Source organism: Heterodontus francisci, chromosome 7 (genome assembly GCF_036365525.1).
Source record: "Heterodontus francisci isolate sHetFra1 chromosome 7, sHetFra1.hap1, whole genome shotgun sequence".
Taxonomy (NCBI): Eukaryota; Metazoa; Chordata; class Chondrichthyes; order Heterodontiformes; family Heterodontidae; genus Heterodontus; species Heterodontus francisci.
The window spans coordinates 14523617-14544648 of NC_090377.1; the positions used below are offsets into that span (position 1 = coordinate 14523617).

Consider the following 21032-nt stretch of genomic DNA (forward strand, 5'->3'; position numbering starts at 1 on the left):
ACAAGTTGAGAGACTGGGCTGGGAGCAGGCAAGTATGACCAGCACTTTAATTGGGATGAAGAGAGTGGATTTAAAGAGAATTTGTTCAGGGTGACAACAAGTTCAGCCAGACAGAGGAAGATGGTGGTAAATGGGTGGGGGCCAAGGAACTTTATGAAGTCATCTTGAATCACTTAAGTAGGTGCCATGCGTACTGCCAGACTCTCTGCCAGTGCGGCTTGCTAATGGAGTCTTATAATCCCTGTAATTTAACATTTTACAAAATTACAGGGATTACAGGAACCCATTAATAGCCAACACTTACTTAACACCTTTCTCATAAACAGACCCAGGTGACCCATAATGATCTTTTCAACATCAACTTGCCACGCTCACCGATCCTGGAGTTTCACTTAAGTCACAGGCTTGGCCCAAAAGCAATTTCCCCCTCTGCATTTGTGACCAATACATAAGAAATAGGAGCTGTATAGACCCTCAGGCCTGCTCCACCATTCAATAAGATCATATAAATGCTGATTTTCCACCTCAACTCTACCTTCCTGCCCTATCCCCACATCCCTTGGTTCGCATCTTGTTCCTACGTTCCTATGAAATGAAGAGAGTGAAGTCCAGGAGAAGAACCTCTTACGCTGTTCAATAAGATCATGGTTGAAATATGTCTTAACTTCATCTATCCACCCCGGTTCCATAACCCTTCATATAATTGGCACAGGTCCCTGGTCAACGTCCCACATTCCTCTTCCTCCCCACCCATGCATTAACTATGGCATTAAGTTGGCATAGGCATCAAGCAAGTGTTGTTTCTGCAGATAAATGACACTCTAAGCCTGCACAGTTTTGTTTTATTGAGAAGCCTCAGTGAAGGTTTAACAGCTCAGGATTGTTCCTATGCTAATAAGGCAGGGAGGTGGATGAGACACCTTGTGGCAAAACCCAAGACACTTGTAATTTTGTCATGATTTATTGATCTTGCATGAATGCATGCGCTTCAAGAGCAGACAATAATCATTCCACTCTTTCCCATCACTTTAGCATTAGCAATAGTGTAAGTTAACACAATAGTGAGGGTCAATAAATCATTCACAAAGTCATAGTCGCTGGAGACAGCAGGGTTGAATAGTGAATGTGTGAGGGTAGATGAATATTCCACAGCATGACTCAATTATCTTTGGCAATGTGGGATATTTGCACAGAAAGTATTAAATGGATGGGTAGAGTCCATGATAGAGTGGATGGTACATGGGCTGTGGAAGGAGGTGATACGGGCAGTGTGAACAGTACTTATACAGAGAGTAACATAATCTGTGGAGAATCGATATCTCAACAAAGAGGTTATCTTGATTCAGACTTCAGAAGGGGCAGAATAATAGCACAGAGGTTGCAGAAAAGAATGAACCTGAAGGTGATTTTCACCTGGGGAAGTTCAGCGTTACAAGGATGATAAGGGCCATAATTGGCTCTCTGGAACTTTCGCAGGGCCTAGTGGGTGAACTCATGCCCAAAATGAGTGGTCAGCCTCTCACCAGATTGGGATCGAGGCCCTGATAACATAACTTTCAAATCCTTCCCCCCTTCCTATCTCTGTAGCTTCCTCCTGCCCCTTTGCCCCTCTGAGATCTCTGCACTCCTCCAATTCTGGCCTCTTGCACCCCCCCCCCCCCAATTTCTTTCACTCCAGCATTGGTGGACGTTTCTTCAGCTGCCTAGGCCCTAAACTCTGGAATTCCCTCCCTAAACCTCTCTGCCTCTCTACTTCTCTCTCCTCCTTTAAGATTCTCCTGAAAACGTACCTCTTTGACCAAGCTTTTAGTCACCTGTCCTAATATATCTGTATGTGGCTCAGTGTCAAATTTTGTTTGATAATTACTCCTGTGAAATGCCTTGGGATGTTTTACCAAGTTAAAGGTGCTGTATAAATGCAAGTTGTTGTTGTAGGAAGTAGCTTTGTCACACACTGTTTTGTTGTACTGCCTTCCCCTCTTTGTCCTCTTATTCCATCTTCCTTCTCACATTTTCTTCATCTTCAAATAACACTGAAAAGATTTTTCATCCTCAAACCCCTTGTCCCTCCCCATTTTGTTTTTCTGTAGAATCATTCATTGTGCTTTGGTCTAGTTTCAAACTGTGTTTCTTATTTGTGTGTGGGGGGGTGCGGTGGAGGCAGTGGTGTTGGTTTTAATCCCTTCTTTCACTGGCCCATTGTGAACACAGCATAACCCACCAGCTAACGAAGTGATATCCCACCCGCCCCAGGTCCCAATGGGTATCACTGACTGATTGAATGATTAAACATGGAAGAGATCAAAGACTCCTGCCCTCCTCCGTCAGCCTGGAGTGGGCCCCTGAGTGCCACAAACAGATTCTGTGAGAAGAATGGAATCAGACAGAGATAGATGGGCCACACATCCCAAGCAGAACTTCTGCTGTTAACAGTGATTGTAACCATGTCTGAATCATCAGCTTAGCCTCTATAGGGGGGAGTGAGAGCATGGGGTTGGGGTGGGATGGGATGAAGGACCTGCTGTTCTCTCACCTGCCAACTGTTCTCCTCTAGGGAAATACAAAGGGAGGGATCGAGGATGCCCAGGTTCATACAGAAGTCTGTCTGTCTTCCATTGCTGTTTTTTAACTTACAGCGACCATATAGAATTCCATAGAATTTACAGCACAGAAACAGGCCATTTGGCCCAACTGGTCAATGCTGGTGTTTATGCTCCAATCGAGACGCCTTCCACCTTACTTCATCTCACTCTATCAGCATATCTTTCTATTCCTTTCTCCCTCATGTGCTTATCTAGTTTCCCCTTAAATGCATCTATACTATTCACCTCAACTACTCCCTGTGGTATCGAGTTTCACATTCTAACCACTCTTTTGAGTCAAGGTGTTTCTCCTGAATTCCTTTCTGGATTAATTGATGGCTATTTTATATTTATGGCCTCCTCGATAAATGGAAACATCTTATCCCCATCTACCCTATAAAACACTTTCATAATCATAATGACCTCTTTCAGATCATCCCCTCAGCCTTTGCTTGTCTGGAGAAAGGAGTCCGAACCTGTTCAATCTTTCCTGATAGGTATAACCTCTCAGTTCTGGTATAATCCTCGTAAATCATTGTTGCACCTTCTCCAGGGCCTTTGTATCCTTTTGGCAAAACCCAACAAAGATAGCGTTCTGCTGCAAGGGATTAATTTTGGAAGGAAGAATGAGGAGATGCAAATTAAAGTAAATGGGACAATTTTAAAGGGGGTCGGGAACAGAAAAGCCTGGGGATGTATGTAAACAAATCTAAGAAGGTGGCAGGGCAAGGTGAGAAGGCTGTTAAGAAAGCTTATAGGATTCTGGGCTTTATGAATAGAGGCATAGAAAACATGGAAATTATAGTAAACTGTTATAAATCAATCACTAGTTAGGTCTCAACTGGAGTGTCATGTCGAATTCTGGACACTAGACTTTAGGAGGGATATGAATGCCCTTGGGAGAATGTAGAGGCGATTTAGTAGAATGAAATTGGGGTGGTGGACTTCAGTTATGTGGAGAGACTGCAGAAGCTGGGATTGTTCTCTTTAGAGCTGGCAATGTTAGGAAAGATTTAACAAAGGTGTTCAAAATTATGAGGGGAGTTTTGTTTTGAGTAAATAAAAAGAAACAATTTCCACTGGCAGGAGTATCAATAACCAGAGTTGGTATGATGTGGAACGCACTGCCTGAAAGGACGGTGGAAACAGCTTCAATAGTAACTTTCAAATGGGAACTGATATATAATTGAAAAGGGAAAATTTGCATGGCTATGAGGAATGAGCTGGGGCAATGGGACTAATTAGGTAGCTTTTTCAAAGAGCCAGCACAGGCACGATGGAAGGAATGGCCTCCTTCTGTGCGGGATCATTCTGTGATTGTCCCATTCAACTAAGGGACTAAGCCATAAAGAGCAGGAGGATCCCAATCTTGTTCCCCGATCTGTGCTGGGTTATGTGATCCAAGATAGGTGGTGGAATTGCTACAATTTTTTTCTGTCCCTGGGCTAGGGAGGGGAGGGGAGGAGCAAGGAGAGGTTGTGAAAGGTGGAAATGTTGAGTGGGGATGCAGCAGTGACGAGGGGGCAGTGATTAAGGGAATAAGTGGAGGAGTTTATATGAAGGCTGAGATTTTCTTCCTGGGTTGCACCCTTACTGCAGCCAATGATACAGCCCGTTCCATGTTTTCCATCAGGCCCTCGTCTTCACTGAGCGGGCGTGCCCCGATTAATCCTACTGGTTTCCCCTTTAATTTCCAGCAATCAGCTTTTAAACGCCCTGCCTTATTGCAATGGAAGCACACAGGTCCCCGGGTCTCACTCTTGCTCACAGCACCTTCCTTTTTGGCTGGAGGAGGGCCCCCTATGTCTCCTACTTTCCTTTCTCTTCCAGGACTGGCTGGGCTTCGATTGCCTTCCCATCCTTTGTCCTTTTTGGATTTGTGGGGGTGAACAGGAAAGGTTCTCCCCTGGGTAACCGACTTACGGATTAAAGGAAATTCATCAGCACGAACAGCTGCTTGCCAGGCTACCTGAACCCGCTGCTCCTCGATGAGTTTTGATTGAGAATGGAAGAGAGCTTTTAAATTCCTCTAACAGGATTTCTTCTCTGAGAGAATCGTAGTTGAGCTGTATTTTTAAGGCCCTAATCCACTGGTAAAAAGCTTACTTCTTTCAAACTCCAGATAAGTTTGATTAGCTTGCTTCTTGAGGGTTCTAAACTTTTGGCGATAGGCTTCATTTGCCCCGAGGATAGCATTTTTGGTCAGTTCATAGTTTGATGAATTCTCATCTGGTAGCGAGGAATAGACCTCATGGGCCTTTCCAGTTAGTTTGCTTTGCAGTAAAAGAGACCAGGTCTCAGCTGGCCATTTTAGCTGCCTTGCCAGTTTCTCAAAAGACACGAGAAATGCTTCCACATCTTCCTCATTGAATTTTGGAATCAATTGGGCGAGTTCTAGCAATCTTGTACCCAGCCCTGAATTGCACTCCTCCATATTGGCCATGCTTTCACTAGGGTTACTCTGTCACCCCCTAGTTAACACAAGCCGCTGTAACTCTCTTTCTTCGCATTCTTTCTGGAATTTCCTTTCTCTCTCTCTCTCCTCTGTCATTCCTTCTTCTGTCTTTGTTTTTCTTCAAGTTCCATTTGGAAGGCCCTTTCTTCCTCTTCCCGTTCCTTCTGGAAGGCTCTTTCTTTCTCCCTCTCCTGCTTCTTCTTTTTCCTGTCTCTCTTTTCTTCTCCTCTAATTCAAGTTTCTTTTGTTTCAATTGTAACTTTGCTAGCAGTACCCTGTCTGGGTCTGCTTCTAACCCTGCTTCTGCTTTGTCAGATTCAAGGGAAAAGTGGTGGGGCACTAGCTTTATGAGTTTAGACTTCCTAGCCTTGCCATGTACAGTGATCCCACACTGCTCAGCCATTTTTCTCAACTCCTCCATAGACAGTGCTTTTAACTTATCCTAAGTTACTTCACCCTGGCTTGGAGAGCTACTCTCTTCAGTTGCAGACATGTTAGTATACAATCACACACAAGCACAAGAAAACTTGTATTGATTTCCTCTTTTTGATTGGGAACACTTTAGCTTCCCACTTCAATTTTCACTCTTTTGTCTGTGGGTAGCAATCCAGATGCTAGCACCCAATTTCTGTTACGACCAGGTTAGCAATGTGTCTAGGGGGTCTCTTGCTGTCTTCACCTGGTCTTATTGTAATCGGGTTTCATTTTAAACACACTGTGTTTTGAGCTCTCCTTTTTGTGAATCCGTGTTCACAGTTTCCAATTATCAGGCAAATAACTGAGCACAAACAGGCTTTCTTTGGTTTAAAGCAGAAAGAGGAAATTTATTAAACCTTAAACTTAAACTCTAATACAGTTCACGCCTGCGGATATATAACACGCTCATGCTAGCATGCACATCTGATATAAACATGCAAGATAGGGACAGAAAAGAGTAGAAGAGATAAGTAGAACAGTTTGTGGCAATATCTTGTTACTGTTTCTCGAGCTCGCTGTCGTCCTTAACTGAAGTTATGTTCTTGCGTTTCGTTGAGGCCCTGTAATCTTCTTAAAACTTTGTTCACGTGGCAAACCTTTCTGTCATTGAGTTTCAAGTGTTCAATGGTTTCAGTTCCCTGAGAGATAGGTAGGCAGATAAGTGGTGTTCTTAGTTCCAGGAGAGCACACAGCGTTCTGCCTGGCAATTCCTTTGTTTGGGAGTTCAGCAGGTTGGTCATGTGACTAGTTCCTTATATGGAACAGGCTCTTCACATCCCTTGTTGGAGGCTCAAATTTCTCTGCCCCAGCCAGCTAGCCATGTGACTAAAACTAGTCTGACCACTTCTGTGTATTGGAGAGCAACTGCAGAGTCTCCATTGTTTCAACATTGTCTGTTACCATGGAAATGCCTTTCCAATCAGAGATTGCAATTTTTAAAGTTTTAATGTTCATGTGGCGAAATAATATGTGCCTCAGTCTTGGCAGGTGGGGGTTTGCCTGACAATATCCTCTACTTTACACGCAGTGCCATTATCTGGGCTGGTGAGCCACTGTGAACTTGAGAGACTGTGTGTCTTTCATCTTCACGCTCTTCCTGCTCTTCCGCCACTGCCTGGGCAAGCTTCAGTACTTGGGTGTCTGAAATGAGAAAGGGTTTGGTTGTGGTGAGGGGAGAGGAGAAAATAAGCGGTGTATGATTATACCATCTATAACTTGTAAATCGGAAGAGAGTTAGGGATGAGGCAGCAGTGTGATGTGAAAAGGAAGAGTATGTATAAGGATACAATCATCTTCAATGGAATTGTCGCCACCAATGCTAGGTCTCAGCAATGGCCCTCCCCATGATGGCTTGCATTGTCTCCTCCATCGGGGTTCGAACACGCAGGCATTTCTCTCCCCTTCCGGTTAGTTTCTGTGTCCTTGGTTTTGCACCACTTTCTCCTCCAAAAGAGAGTCCTGATTGATAAACGTTCTTGGTAGGTTTGCGATGGGGTGAATTGAGCAGTGGTTGAAGCTAATGGTGCAATTGGTAGGATGTGGCATTTGAAAATGCTTCATTAACCATGACTACTCGTGTGAGGCCATTAAACTTCCTGTGGCACTGCATCCGAGTCCTTAGAGCTAGACTCTAACAACCTGCATGGCTGTTTGTTCCCATTGCCTTCTCATGTGCGTCCTCCTGCCCCCCCCACTATGGATACAGAACATTTCTCCTCCTTTCCATCTCCTCCATCAAGACCTCTGGCGCAGCATCTGAAAACCTGGGGGGGGTCCATGCTGTCCCACAGTCAGCCATTCTTCACTCTTTCCAAGATCAGATTCACCTGTAGGATGACTCTCAGCACCTGCTCCAGTGGAGAATTCACCTCCTTTTTGAGAAAGGCAGGCTAGCTTTACATAGTGCAGGCGAGCAATGATGTCAGGCCCCTTACTGAAACGTGATAATGCTGGCTGCATGAAGAAATCATTATAATTAGTAGGCAGCACAAAGTTGGCGTGAAGGAATGGGTGTGGATTAACCATGCATCAAAATCCACAAGTCCATTTTCAGGAGCTAACCAATTTAACTCCATTCCCTCATCATAGAGTCAGCTGTGGCTTAGTTGGCAGCACTTTCCCCTTTGATTTGAGAGTTTGTGGATTCAAGTCCGATGCCAGGAATTTGAGCACATAATCTTTACTGCAGTACCGAGGGAGTGCTGCATTGTTGGAGGTGCTGCATTTCAGATGAGACATCAAACCAAAATCCTGTCTACCCTTTCAGGTGGAAACAAAGATCCCATAAGCCTGTTTGAAGAAGAACAGGGGAATGATCCCTGGTGGCCTGGTCAATTCATCCCTCAGCCACATCTCTAAATCAGATTATCTAGTGATTATTACATTGCTGTTTGTGGGAGCTTGCTATGTTCAAATTGGCTGCTCTGTTTCCGACATCACAGTAGCAGTGACTTTACTTCAAAAGTATTTCATCAACTATAAAGAACTTTGGGATCTCATGAAAGGTGCTATATAAATGCAAATCCTTTTTGTCATTGAGGTACTTCATTCTCGAGCATTAGGGCAGAGAATATGGGGTAATATAAGGTCAAGCTAGGTGCAGTCATGTGCAAATGGGTCAGGCCAAATTGTTGCATTTATGGCTGTATGAGAGGGATCAGTGAACGTCTGGAATTTAATCAGCCCTACATGTGTGCAATGATATTTTAAACCATGTTCAGCTTGATCAGACAGGCTGGGAAATGCACATGGCCCGGTTAGGCTCAGCTGATGGTTTGCCAGCACCTCAGGAAGTTCCCATTCTGTGATAACTTCATTCCCTGCTGTCCCCTTGTGTTTTAGATAAGCTCCTTACCTTATCCCTACATTCTGCACTCTGTTTAACCTTGGTGCGAGAGAAATTGGAGACTGAAGCCTACTAATTCTCCTACATCTGCTGAGGACTCAGTGACCATGAGCCTGTCAGATTTTCGTAAAAATCCAACTGGTTCACTAATGTCCTTGAGGGAAGGAAACCTGCTGTCCTTACCTGGTCTGGGAAAATATGTGACTCCAGTCCTACAACAAGCTGTCCAAAACAAGAGGCCATAAATATAATTCACTCCATTCACCACCGGCGCCCAATGGCAGCAGTGTGCACCATCTACAAGATGCACTGCAGCCAAGGCTCCTTCAACAGCACCTTCCAAACCTGTGACCTCGACCACCTAGAAGGACAAGGGTACTAGACTCATGAGAACACCAACACCTACATGTTCCCCTCCAAGTCACACACCATCCTGACTTGGAAATATATCAACATTCCTTTACTGGGTCAAAATCCTGGAACTCCCTCCCTAAAAGCACAGTGGGTATACCTACACCACATGGACTGCAGCAACTCAAGAAGGCAGCTCACCACCACCTCCTCAAGGGCAATTCGGGATGGGCAATAAATGTTGGCCTTGACAGCGAAGCTCACATCCCATGAATAAATTAAAGAAATAAGATAGTGACTAATAAATCCAATAAGGAATTCATGAGAAACCTGTTTACCCAGAGAGTTGTGGGAATGTAGAATTCGCTACTACAGGGAGTGGTTGAGGTGAATAACATAGTTGCATTTAAGGGGAAGCTAGATGAGCACATAAGGGGAAGGAATGGAAAGATGTCCTGATAGGGTGAGATGAAGTCAGGTGGAAGGAGGCTCGTGTGGAGGATAAACAAAGGCATGGACCAGTTGGGCCGAATGGCCTGTTTCTGTACTGTGAATCCTATGTAATTCTATGTAAAAACAAAAAGACTGCGCAACGAGGTAGAGCAACAAAGAAAGAGAGAGAAATACGGAGTGACAGAGTGTGACCGATGTAACACATAACATAAGAGCATAAGTAATAGGAGCAGGAGTAAACCATATAGCCTGTCGAGCCTGTTCCTGCTATAGAGAGAAAAAGAGCTGTGAGTATGTGATGAAGCAGTGTAGAGTGAACTTTACTCTCCGTCTGACTGGATCGAGAATACTTGATAGAGCAGTGTAATGATAAATATAAACTACTCATCAGCACAAAGAGATACCAAGACATGTTTACCTTTTATTATTGAGTGATATACGACTGACAAGACCCCACTCCAATTAGAAACAAGGTCTTCCACTATCTCCAGTCTGCTCGTGTTGTACCCACCTCCCAGCTGCTTCTGAGCCCCCACCTTCCCCCATCCCTGACCTGCTTCTCGGCAGGAGGTGCCAGCTGGTTGATGATTACGAGGGACTGAAGTGACTTCAGGAAAAGACGTCTCTCATAATCAACGCTTAGTGTTGTCACTTTCATTCAATTGGTGCCCGATCAATTTCAAAAAGAACCATTTGTCTTTTACAAGAAGACCCAGTGTTTAATGTCACCACACAGTCCCCTTCCCACAGCATGTGAGTGAAATAAAGAGTATCAATATCTCTCTTAAAATATCAAATACTTCCAGAGTATCATTTTTGCTTCGTTTCAAATTTGTTTTTAATATCGATTTACCATACTTGGTGTAATCCATTTCCAGAGAGATAGAATTGAAAAGCAGAGAAGTTATGCTAAATGTGTACAGAACCTTGGTTTAGACTCAGAGTACTGTGCACAGCTCTGGCCTCCATAATATAAAAAGGGTATAAGAGCACTCGAGAAGGGGTTTTCTCCGGGTGCTCCGGTTTCCTCCCACGTCCAAAGACTTGCAGGTGATAGGTAAATTGGCCCTTGTAAATTGCCCCTAGTGTAGGGAGGTGATAGGGAATATGGGATTACTGTAGGGCTAGTATAAATGGGTGGTTATTGGTCGGCACAGACTCGGTGGGCTGAAGGGCCTGTTTCAGTGCTGTATCTCTAAATAAATAAATAAAGGTGCAAAAAAGATTTACAAGGATGACCCTAGATCTGAGGTTATACCTATCAAGAAGTTATTGAACAGGCTGGGGCTCTTAAAGCAAAAGAAGGCTGAGGGGTGACCTGACAGAGGTCTTTAAAATTATATAAGGGTTTTACAGGGTAAATGTTGGGAAAATGTTTCCACTTGCAGGTGAGACTGGAACTAGGGGCCGTAAATAGAAGAATGGTCACTAATAAATCTAGTTGAGAATTCAGGAGAAACTTCTTTGCCCAAAGAGAGGTGAGAATGTGGAACTCACTACCACAAGGAGTAGTTGAGGCAAATAGCGTAGGTACATTTAAGGGGAAGCTAGATAAACGCATGAAGGAGAAAGGAGAAGAAGGATATATTGATCAAGTTAGCTGATGAGAGATGGGAGGAGGCTATTGTGGAGCATAAACACCGGCATAGACCAGCTGGTCAGAATGATGTTTCTATGTCATCCTATAGGCTGGATTTTGAGGTCAGTGGTGAAGCAAAGGTAGTCACTGCTGACCTTGAGGAGAGCTGCCCTCAAAGATCTAGTGAGGGTGAGGGTGTTTAGCAGTAATCCTACAACTCCCTTCCTAACAGCACTGTGGGTGTACCTAACCCACATGGACTGCAGCAGTTCAAGAAGGCAGCTCACCACCACCTTCTCGATGGCAATTAGGGATGGACAATAAATGCTGGCCTAGCCAGCGATGCCCACATCCCATGAATGAATAAAAGAAATTCTGAACTTAGAATGCCACTAAAAACCTCATTCAACAAGATGTAACTTTTTCAATGGTTTTCACAGTGAGACTATTAATGTAAAAGGACAAGTTTTCATCAGCTCAGTGATTTCTAATTGATTGCAGACTGGGCGGACCTCAACAGTGCACCCTCTGGGGAAGCAAAGAGTCATTGCCAGCAACATGTGGATTTCCGTATTTAACTGCTCATGTGCAGATTCCAGAAGTTGCTGTCAGTTTCAGAGGAGTAATGAATACGATTGCCGACAGTTTCAACATCATTACTACCACTAAATCCAGACATATGATTTGTTTTATTTGAACAGTGAGGACTGGCGACATCACTGCAGGGACTGCGTTGGAAGAGCTCCTGAGACCAACTGTAAAGGGAAGTAAATGATCACTGGTATCTGGACAATCACGAACCCAGGGATTGTGCAACGTCAGTCAACAAGGTGAATTCACAGTGTGTCCTAATCGGGTACAAGCAATGAAGACTTTTGTATGAAATTTATCTTAAATCATTAAACGATTTGACGTCAAATAAGCAGGTCAACACCTCCACTAAAGGAGTCTCGGCATTCATAGCACAGAATGAGGCCATTCGGCCCATCATTTGTGCCAGCCCTTTGCAAGAACCAACCAAAGCTATTCACTGTTCTCTCTGCCTAGACCTACATCTTCCTCTGCTTCAAGTGTTTATCTTTTTTTCCCTTAAAAGATGCAATGGTTTCTGCCTCAGTCATTCTCTGCAGCAAAACATTCCCTGGTCCAATAACAATAAAGAGAAGCCCTAGACAATTCCCTTTTGAAAACACTGAATCTGCTTCTATCAGACTTTCAGGCACAGCATTCGGGATCATAATATAACTTGCTGTTTAAAAGATTTTACCTCAGCTTCCCTCTGGTTCTGTTGCCAATTATCTTAAATCTGTGTCCCCTGGTTGCTGGGAACAGGCTTTTTTTTATTCATTGGTGGGATGTGGGCATCGCTGGCAAGGCCAGCAATTATTGCCCATCTCTAATTGCCCTTGAGAAGATGGTAGTGAGCCTCCTTCTTGAACCGCTGTAGTCCGTGTGGTGTAGGCACGCCCACAGTGCTGTTAGGGAGTGAGATACAGGATTGTGACCCAGCGATGATCTACTCTGTCAAAACCCCTCATAATTTTGAACACCTCTATTAAATCTCCTATTGACAGTTCCAGCTTCTCCAGTCTCACCAGAAAACTGAAGCCCCTCATCGCTGGAACCATTCTCCTCTGCACCCTCTCCAAGGCTTTGACACCTGTCCTACAGTGTGGTGCCCATAATTGGACAGATTACTCCAGCTGGGATCTAACCAGTGATTTGTAAAGGTGTAGAATAAATCCCCTTGCTTTTGTTTTCTGCCTCTGTTTATAAAGCCCAGGAACCCACGTGCCTTTTTAAAAGCCTTCACTGCCTTGTCCTGCCACCTTCGAAGATTTCTGTGTGCACACCCGCAGGTCTCTCTGTTCTTGCAGCTCCAAATATGGTGCCAGAGGAAATCCACCCTGCCCAATGCCCATTGGCAGCGCACGATAGGCAGACGTTTACCATAAGAACACAAGAATTAGGAGCAGGAGTAGGCCATTCGGTCCCTCAAGCCTGCTCTGCCATTCGATAAGATCATGGCTGATCTGATTGTAACCTCAACTCCACTTTCCTGTCTGCTTCCCATAACCCTTGACTCCTTGTTGATCAAAAATCTGTCTAACTCAGCCTTGAATATATTGAATGACCCGGCCTCCATTGCTCTAGGGAAGAGAATTCCACAGCCTAACAACCCTCTGAGAGAAAAAATATTCTCCTCACCTCAGTCTTAAATGGGAGACTCCTAATTTTTAGACTGTGTCCCCTATTGCTAGTCTCACCCACAGGGGAAAACATCCTTTCAGCATCCGCCCTGTCAAGTCCCCTCAGGAGCTTATATGTTTCAATAAGATCACCTCTCATTCTTCTAAACTCCAATGGGGACAGGCCCAACCTGCTCGACATTTCCTTATATGATAACCCCTTCATCCCAGGAATCAGTCCCGTGAACCTTCTCTTAACTGCTTCTAATGCAATTCTATCCTTTCTTAAGTAAGGAGACCAAAACTGTACACAGTACTCCAGATGCAGTCTAACTAAGGCCCTGTACAGCTGTAGCAACACTTCCCTACTTTTATACTCAATTCCCCTTGCAATAAACAGCAACATTCCATTTGCCTTCCTAATGACTTGCTATACCTGCAAACTAACTTATTGTGACTATACAGGGAGAAAGCTTTCATGCTGGATTTCAAGTCTGCAATCCTAGTTGAAAGGACAGTGTGAAACCTACTGCATTATTTAGTAGATGAATGCATTTTCCTAATGGATTCCTTAATTTATAATTTACAGTTCTGTGCTACAATATGTGAAAATGGATGTGAAAGATTGAGAGAGATGCGCTCTGTCACCTAACAATGCATGAAGGGTCCTGATGCTTAGGAACATAGGAATACGAGGAGACCATTCAGTCCCTCGAGTCTGTTCTGCCGTCCAATTAGATCATGGCTGATCTGTAATAAAAACAGAAAATACTTGACGGGTCTGGCAGCATCCATGGAGAGAAAAACAGAGTTAATGATTCAGGTCAATAACCTTTCATCAAAACTTGGGGAAGCTGGAAACGTCATAGGTTTTAAGCAGGTGAAATGGGGGAGGGTAGAAAAAAGAACAAAGGGAAGGAATGTGATAGGATAGAAAATGGGAGACATTAAATGACAAAAGAGTTGGAGGCGCAGAGCCAAAGGGAGTGGTAATGGGATAAAGAAACAAAAGAGTATCGAGAGAAGGTGTGACTGGCAGGATCATGAACAGCTGCTAAACGAAAGCAAACATGGCATATCTGTATCTTAACTCCATCTACCAGCCTTAAGTCCATATCCCTTAATATCCTTCCCGAACAAAAATCTATGCATCTTGGCTTGAAATTTTCATCTGACCCCTCCCAGCATCAACAGGTTTTGGGGCAGAGGGTTCCAGCTTTCCACTACACTTTGTTCCTATACACTTCAAAAGTACTTCATTGACTGTGAAGCACTTTGAGGCATTCTGAGGTAATGAAAGGCGCTATATAAATGCAAGTCTATCTTTCTTTCTTTTGTGAGAATAAGTGATTCCTGAAGTGCGAGCCCGGAAAGTCCTGTCTCTAATTTTAAGATTATGCCCTGTTGTTTTAGATTTCCCTCCACAGAGGAATAGTTTCTCTCTGTCTACCCTAACAACACCCCTTAAATCATCTTAAACACCTCAATTAGATCATCCCTTAATCTTCTATATCCGAGATAAATCAAGCCTAGTCTATACAACCTGTCCTTGTAATGTAACCATATTAGCCCTATCATCATTCTGGTGAATCTGTGAGAAAGGAAGGTTGAAGTCCTTAGCAGAGAAGGTTGACAGGAGATTTGTTGGACGGGTTTAAAATAATGAACAGTTTAGATGGAGAAAATAAAGATAAACTGTTTCCAATGGCTGAAGGATGGATAACCAGCGGGAACAGATTTAAATGATTGGCAAAAGAACCAGAGGAGACAGGAAAAGTTTTTACACCATGGATGGTTAGGATTTGAAATGTGCTGCCTGAAAGGGTAGTGGATACAGATTCAAAAGGGAATTAGATAAATACTTAAAAGAAAAAAGTTGCAAGGATATGGGGGAAGAGTGGGGGAGTGGAACTGACTGGATTGCTCTTTGAAAGAGCCGATGCAGATTCGGTGGGCCGAATGGCCTCCTTCTGTGCTATACTAGTCTATAATTCTATGATAATCTGAGTCACAGGCTTCTCCACAGACAATGTGGCTCTTACTGTGCGTGGCCAGGACAATCCAAAGGTGAGTTAGGAGGAGCAAAATGATTTCCATGTGTCAGCTTGACTCAGATGGCAGTTCATTCATGGGTGAGTCAGAAAATTGTGTGGGTTCATATAGCACAGAAGGGAGGCCATTCAGCCCGTCACACCTGTGCTGGGTTTGAGCTCTGCTCTAGGTCTTCAGCACATAACCCAGGCTGACACTGCTGGTGTATTTAGGTAGGATGTTAAACGATCACAAAATGCTGGAAATCTGCGATACAAACCGAAAATGCTGGAAATACTCAGCAGATGAGGTGGAATCTGAGAAGAGAGAAATGGAGTTAACATTACAGGGCAATGAGGAGGTGTAAATGGCATGAGTAGAATTATTACCAGCACCTGCTGACTGTGAAATTGGGAGCACTGGTCAGGATTTGAACTGACCCATTTTCTGCTTGTCTTGGCGGCTGTTGTAAATAAGATGCCACCAGAGCAGGAAGTTTTCTAACATGTCCCAACCAACATTCATCCCTTATGAAGCAGGTTCACTGGTCACTGTTTTTTGTGGGATCTTGCTGTGTACAGTTATTCTAAAGTAGCTCCATGTTTGTGTTCCCTTTGCTCAAATATGGAACACGTTGCTTCCACATTATACTGCGTTTTTTTAATTCATTCTCGGGATGTGGGCATCATTGGCAAAGCCAGCATTTATTGCCCATCCCTAGTTGCCCTTGAGAAGATGGTGATGAGCCACCTTCTTGAACCGCTGCAGCCCATGTGGTGAAGGTGCTGTCACAGTGCTGTTAGGGAGGGAGTTTCAGGATTTTGATCCAGCGACGATAAAGGAACGGTGATATATTTCCAAGTCGGAATGGCATGTGACTTGGAGGGGAACTTGGAGGTGGTGCTGTTTCCATGTGCCTGCTGCTTTTGTCCTCCTAGGTGATAGAAGTCGCAGGTTTTTTTTTATTCATTCGTGGGATGTGGGCGTCGCTGGCTAGGTCAGCATTTATCGCCCATCCCTAATTGCCCTTGAACTGAGTGGCTTGCTAGGCCATTTCAGAGGGCATTTAAGAGTCAACCACATTTGGAAGGTGGTGTCGAAGAAGCCTTGGTGAGTTACTGCAGTGCATCTTGTAGCTAGTTCATACGGCACCAGTGGTGGAGGGAGTGAATGTTAAAGCAATCCTCCATCATCTAGTAGCTTAATCCAAGAACCTGACAGAACCCAGCCAACAGAGGTAAGTGGCTGGACATCATCAGCAGCCTAGTGAATTGAACTTTTGACCCCAGTGAATTAGGAGTCAAAGTGCTTCTTCTGCGTGAGCTACTGCTCCAATGTGGTGGAATGTTTTAACTGGTTTTGTCCCCCATCATGTTTTTTTAATGCAGCACTGAGAAGGATACATTATAATTGAAACATCCATTAGACAAGTGCCTATAGGCTACTTGCTATGGCATTGGGTGTCAGCTGTGGCTCAGTGGGTAGCACTCTTGTCTTTGAATTAAAGGGGTTGTTGGTTCAAGTTAAAGAGACTGAAATGCAGAATTTAGGCTAACACTCCTGAGCACTGTTGGAGATGCCCTGTATGAGATGCAATGTTAAACTGAGACCCTGTCTGCCAAGCTGGAGATGAAAAATCCCACAGATAATAGATCAAAGAAGAACAGGGATGTTCTCCCTGGTGTCCTGGCCAATATTTATCCTTCAAATAACATTATCTGGTTATTATCACATTTCTGTTTGTGGAATCTTGCTGCAGGTAAGTTGGCTGCTGCGTTTCCTACATTACAACAGTTACTATGCTTCAAACCGTACATTATTGGCTGTGAAACTTTGCAATGTCCAGAGGTCATGAAAGGCGCTATATAAATGGAGTTCTTTCTTTTTTTTGTCTGAGACTGTATGTAACTGAAGCATCAGATCAGTAAAGAATGACTGAATGGTCTTCCTTATCAGCAGGTGTTATGTGATTTTGTTGCACAAAATATTCCACAAATATCTCCTGACTGGAAAGTCAAGTTTGCCACCTTCTGCCTTTCTTAGAAATAATTAATGTTTCTCGGCCATCAAAAAGCAAAGCTTTACCTCATGGCTTGATGTGCCCTGAAGGTATGAGAGAGAATGCGTCTCTTTATTGATATCCATCAATCAGGTTTGGCAAAGCTAGAGTACTGGAAAAGTAACAAACAGCTTCAGCTGTGAGGCCTTCCCCAGTCGATAATTGAAGATGTTTGCCACCTCAAGCTCATGCATGAAAATGGCCTCTTGAGAAGAGGACTGACGTTGTCTGCAGAACCAAAGTCCAACAGGACTTAGATGAAGGGATCGAAGGTATGGTTGCTAGATTTGCTGATGACACAAAGATAGGTAGGAAAGTAACTTGTGAAGAGGACATAAGGGGGCTCTACAAAGGGATATAGATAGGTTAAGTGAGTGGGCAAAGACCTAGCAAATGGAGGATAATGTGGGAAAATGTGAAATTGTCAACTTTGGCAGGAAGAATAAAAAAGAAGCATATTATCTAAATGGAGCTCTGAGATGCAGAAGGATCTGGGTGTCCTAGTGCATGAATTGCAAAAGGTCAGTATGCAGGTTCAGCACATAATTAGGAGAGCTAATAGAATGTTATTGTTTATCGCGAGGGGAATTGAATACAAAAGTAGGGTCACTGAGCTGAAACGTTAACCCTGCTTCTCTCTCCACAGATGCTGCCAGATCTGCTGAGTATTTCCAGCATTTCTTGTTTTTATTTCAGATTTCCAGCATCCGCAGTATTTCGCTTTTGCAAAAGTAGGGAGGTTATGCTTCAGCTATACAGGGCATTGGTGAGACCACATCTGGAGTACTGTGTACCGTATTAGTCTCCTTATTTAAGGAAGGATGTACATGTGTTGGAGGCAGTACAGAGAAGGTTTACTAGACTGATACCTGGAATGGGTGGGTTGTCTTATGAGGAAAGATTGGACAGGCTAGGCTTGTATCCGCTGGAATTTAGAAGAGTAAGAGGCGACTTGATTGAAACATATAAGATCCTGAGGGGTCTTGACAGGGAGGATGTGGAAAGGATGTTTCCCCTTTGGGAGAATCTAGAACTAGGGGTCACTGTTTAAAAATAAGGGTGGCCCATTTAAGACAGAGATGAGGAGAAATTTTTTCTTTCAGAGGGTCGTGAGTCTTTGGAATTCTCTTCCTAAAAGGCAGTGGAAGCAGAGTCTTTGAATATTCTTAAGGCGGAGGTAGATGGATTCTTGATAAGCAAAGGGGCAAAAGATTATCAGGGGCAGGTGGAAATGTGGAGAAATCAGTTCAGCCATGAATTTATTGAATGGCGGAGCAGGCTCGAGGAGCTGAGTGGCCTACTCCTGCTCCTAATTCATATGTTCGTATGTAGGACTCCCTCCAGTACCGGGGCACTGTAGCTGCAGTGTGTACCATCTACAAGATGCAACGTACTCACTAAGGCTTCTTCGACAGCACCTTCCAAACCCACAACATCTACCACCTAGAAGGACAAGGGCAACAGATGCTTGGGAATGCCAACACCTGCAAGTTCCCCTCCAAGTCACACACCATCCTGATTTGTAACTATATCGCCGTTCCTTCACTGTCGCTGGGTCAAAATCCTGGAACTCCCTTCCTAACAGCACTGTGGGTGTACCTACCCCACATGGACTGCAGTGGTTCAAGAAGGCAGCTCACCACCACCTTCTCAAGGGCAATTAGGGATGGGCAATAAATGCTGGCCTGGCCAGTGACGCCCACATCCCATGAACGGATAAAAAAACATGTCAGCGACTTTAGGAAGCTGAATGAGAAAAATCCCTAACAAACATTTTTTCTAACCTCAAAATCTTCCCACAAGGCTAATTCCAAGACAAGTGCAGCTTAAACCACAAAAAGCTGAAGAAATACCACATCTGATACCACATCAGAACCTCTCTGCACCTTCACATCTATTGGGGTGGCGGCCATCAAGATGACACACATTTTTCAAATGCTGTATACAAACCACAACAAAGTCATTTTTTAAGTGGAATTGTTATTAAATGTTTAATTGGTTGTAACATTTTGTTAGGTGAAACCGAATCAATAGGGAACTAGGGCCCTGTTCAGAAGCTTCACGGAATTCCTCTTACTCTCTTTCAACAGCTGTACAAAGGAACTTCAAATAGAGGAAAATTCTGGCAATAATTAAGCCGATCTGATTTTGAGAAGTTATCTTTCTGCTGTAGGTCCCCTTTGTTTCCCACTAATAGGTGGCAGCAGACACACCTCTGCCCATCTCCCTGATATATACACTGCCTGTGGATGAGCTAGGAAGAAGAGAACAAGGGGAGTCATAAGTTTGACCTTTGCTGTTAGTGAGTCCCTAAAATGGAAAGTGTTCTATTTGGTGGAACGAACCTCCCTCACTGTGATGAATTCACGCAAGACCAATGAAAACACGAGGTCAGAGCCTGTTTAAAAGCTAATGGGACGTTCACTGATGGCTCCAGAACGTTTAAACATTGATTAATTTGACTATCCCTCCCTAAACCTGAGGGCATCCAAAACTGCACCAAATCCCGCTCATCCATACACCCTGTCCTTGTTGACTTGCATTGGCACCTGATTAAACAACGCCTTGACTTTAAAATTCTCATCCTTGTTTTCAAATCCCTCCATGGTCTGGCCCCTCCCCATCTCCGTAATTTCCTCCACCCCTACAACTCTCTGAGATGTCTGTGCTCCTCTAATTCTGGTCTTTTGAGCATCCCTGATTTTAATCGTTCCACCATTGGTGGCCATGCCTTCAGCTGCCTGGGCCCTAAGCTTTTGAATACCCTCCCTAAACCTCACCACCTCTCTTTCCACCTTCAAGATACTGCTTAAAACCAACCTCTTTGGTTAAACTTTTGGCCAACTGCCCTAATATCTCCTAATGTGGCTCAATGTCATATTTTGCTTATGAAGCACCTTGGGACATTTTATTACATTAAAAGCACCTCATAAATAAAAGGGGAATAGAGAGCTCCATGATTCCTATCACCCCCTGCTGGTATGTACAAGATGGCTGAGGACAGGATCAGCTTTGCGAGGGCCTGCACAGTGGAATAGCGGAAGGTGGGTGTCAGGCATGAATATTTTTGAATATTTTTAAGGCAGAGGTAGATAGATTCTTGACAAGCAAGGGGGTGAAAGGTTATCAGGCATGTGGAGTAATCAGTTCAGCCATGAACTTATTGAATGGCGGAGCAGGCTCGAGGGGCCGAGTGGCCTACTCCTGCTGCTAATTCGTATGTAGGAATCCCTCCACGACCGGGGCACTGTAGCTGCAGTGTGTGCCATCTACAAGCTGCAATGTTACTCAGGCAACGATGCAGAGTACAGGCATGCAACGGTATCGAGAAAAGGAGTTAAAATCCTTGGGAGATATGGAGAAAACATTCATAGGAGGGAAATCACAAGAGGGGAGAAAATGAGCCCCCTCCTCTCCACAAACTCCTCCTCCCCACCCACATTTCACCCCTGTTTGCTTTTACTTTCCTAGTTAATACTGCTGGATGGGAAGCGGACAGTTGCAATGGGAATGGAATTCCCCACTCCCAAACTTGGTTATACGCATCTGCAGTTTCTCTTTGAAATTTTCAAAGCATCAAAACTCTTAGTCTGTGGCTCAGAGTCGGAAAGTTGTGGTTTCAGGCCCCACACCAGAGACTTAAGCATGTAATCTAGGATGATGCTCTGAGGGAGTGCTGCACTGTCAGCGATGCTGTTTCTTGGATGAGCTGTAAATCTGAGACCCTGTCTGTCCTCTCAGGTAGATGTGAGCGATCCCATAGTACTATTTCGAGGAAGACCTGGAGAGTTCTTCCTGGGCCAATATTTATCCCTCAACTAACATCATTTAAAAAACAGGCAATCACAAAGCTGTTTGTGGGAGCTTGGTGTGTAAAAATTGGCAAAACTTTCCTCCATTACAACAGTGATTGCACTTCAAAAGTACTTCAGTGGCTGCAACGTGCTTTGGAATGTCATGAAAAGGTGCTATATAAATGCAAGATCCTTCTTCCTTTCTTGAAGCATGGAC

At 44.1% G+C, this 21032-nt stretch overlaps 1 long non-coding RNA gene across 1 annotated transcript in view; it reads right to left on the minus strand.

Annotated features, from left to right (window-relative positions):
* Positions 1-9667, minus strand: part of LOC137371676 (uncharacterized) — a 34474-nt gene extending 24807 nt beyond the window's left edge. The window contains exon 1 of the long non-coding RNA XR_010975265.1: positions 9582-9667. This is a non-coding gene — a long non-coding RNA (uncharacterized lncRNA). The remainder of the gene's footprint in view (positions 1-9581) is intronic.
* Positions 9668-21032: the final 11365 nt, after the last annotated feature.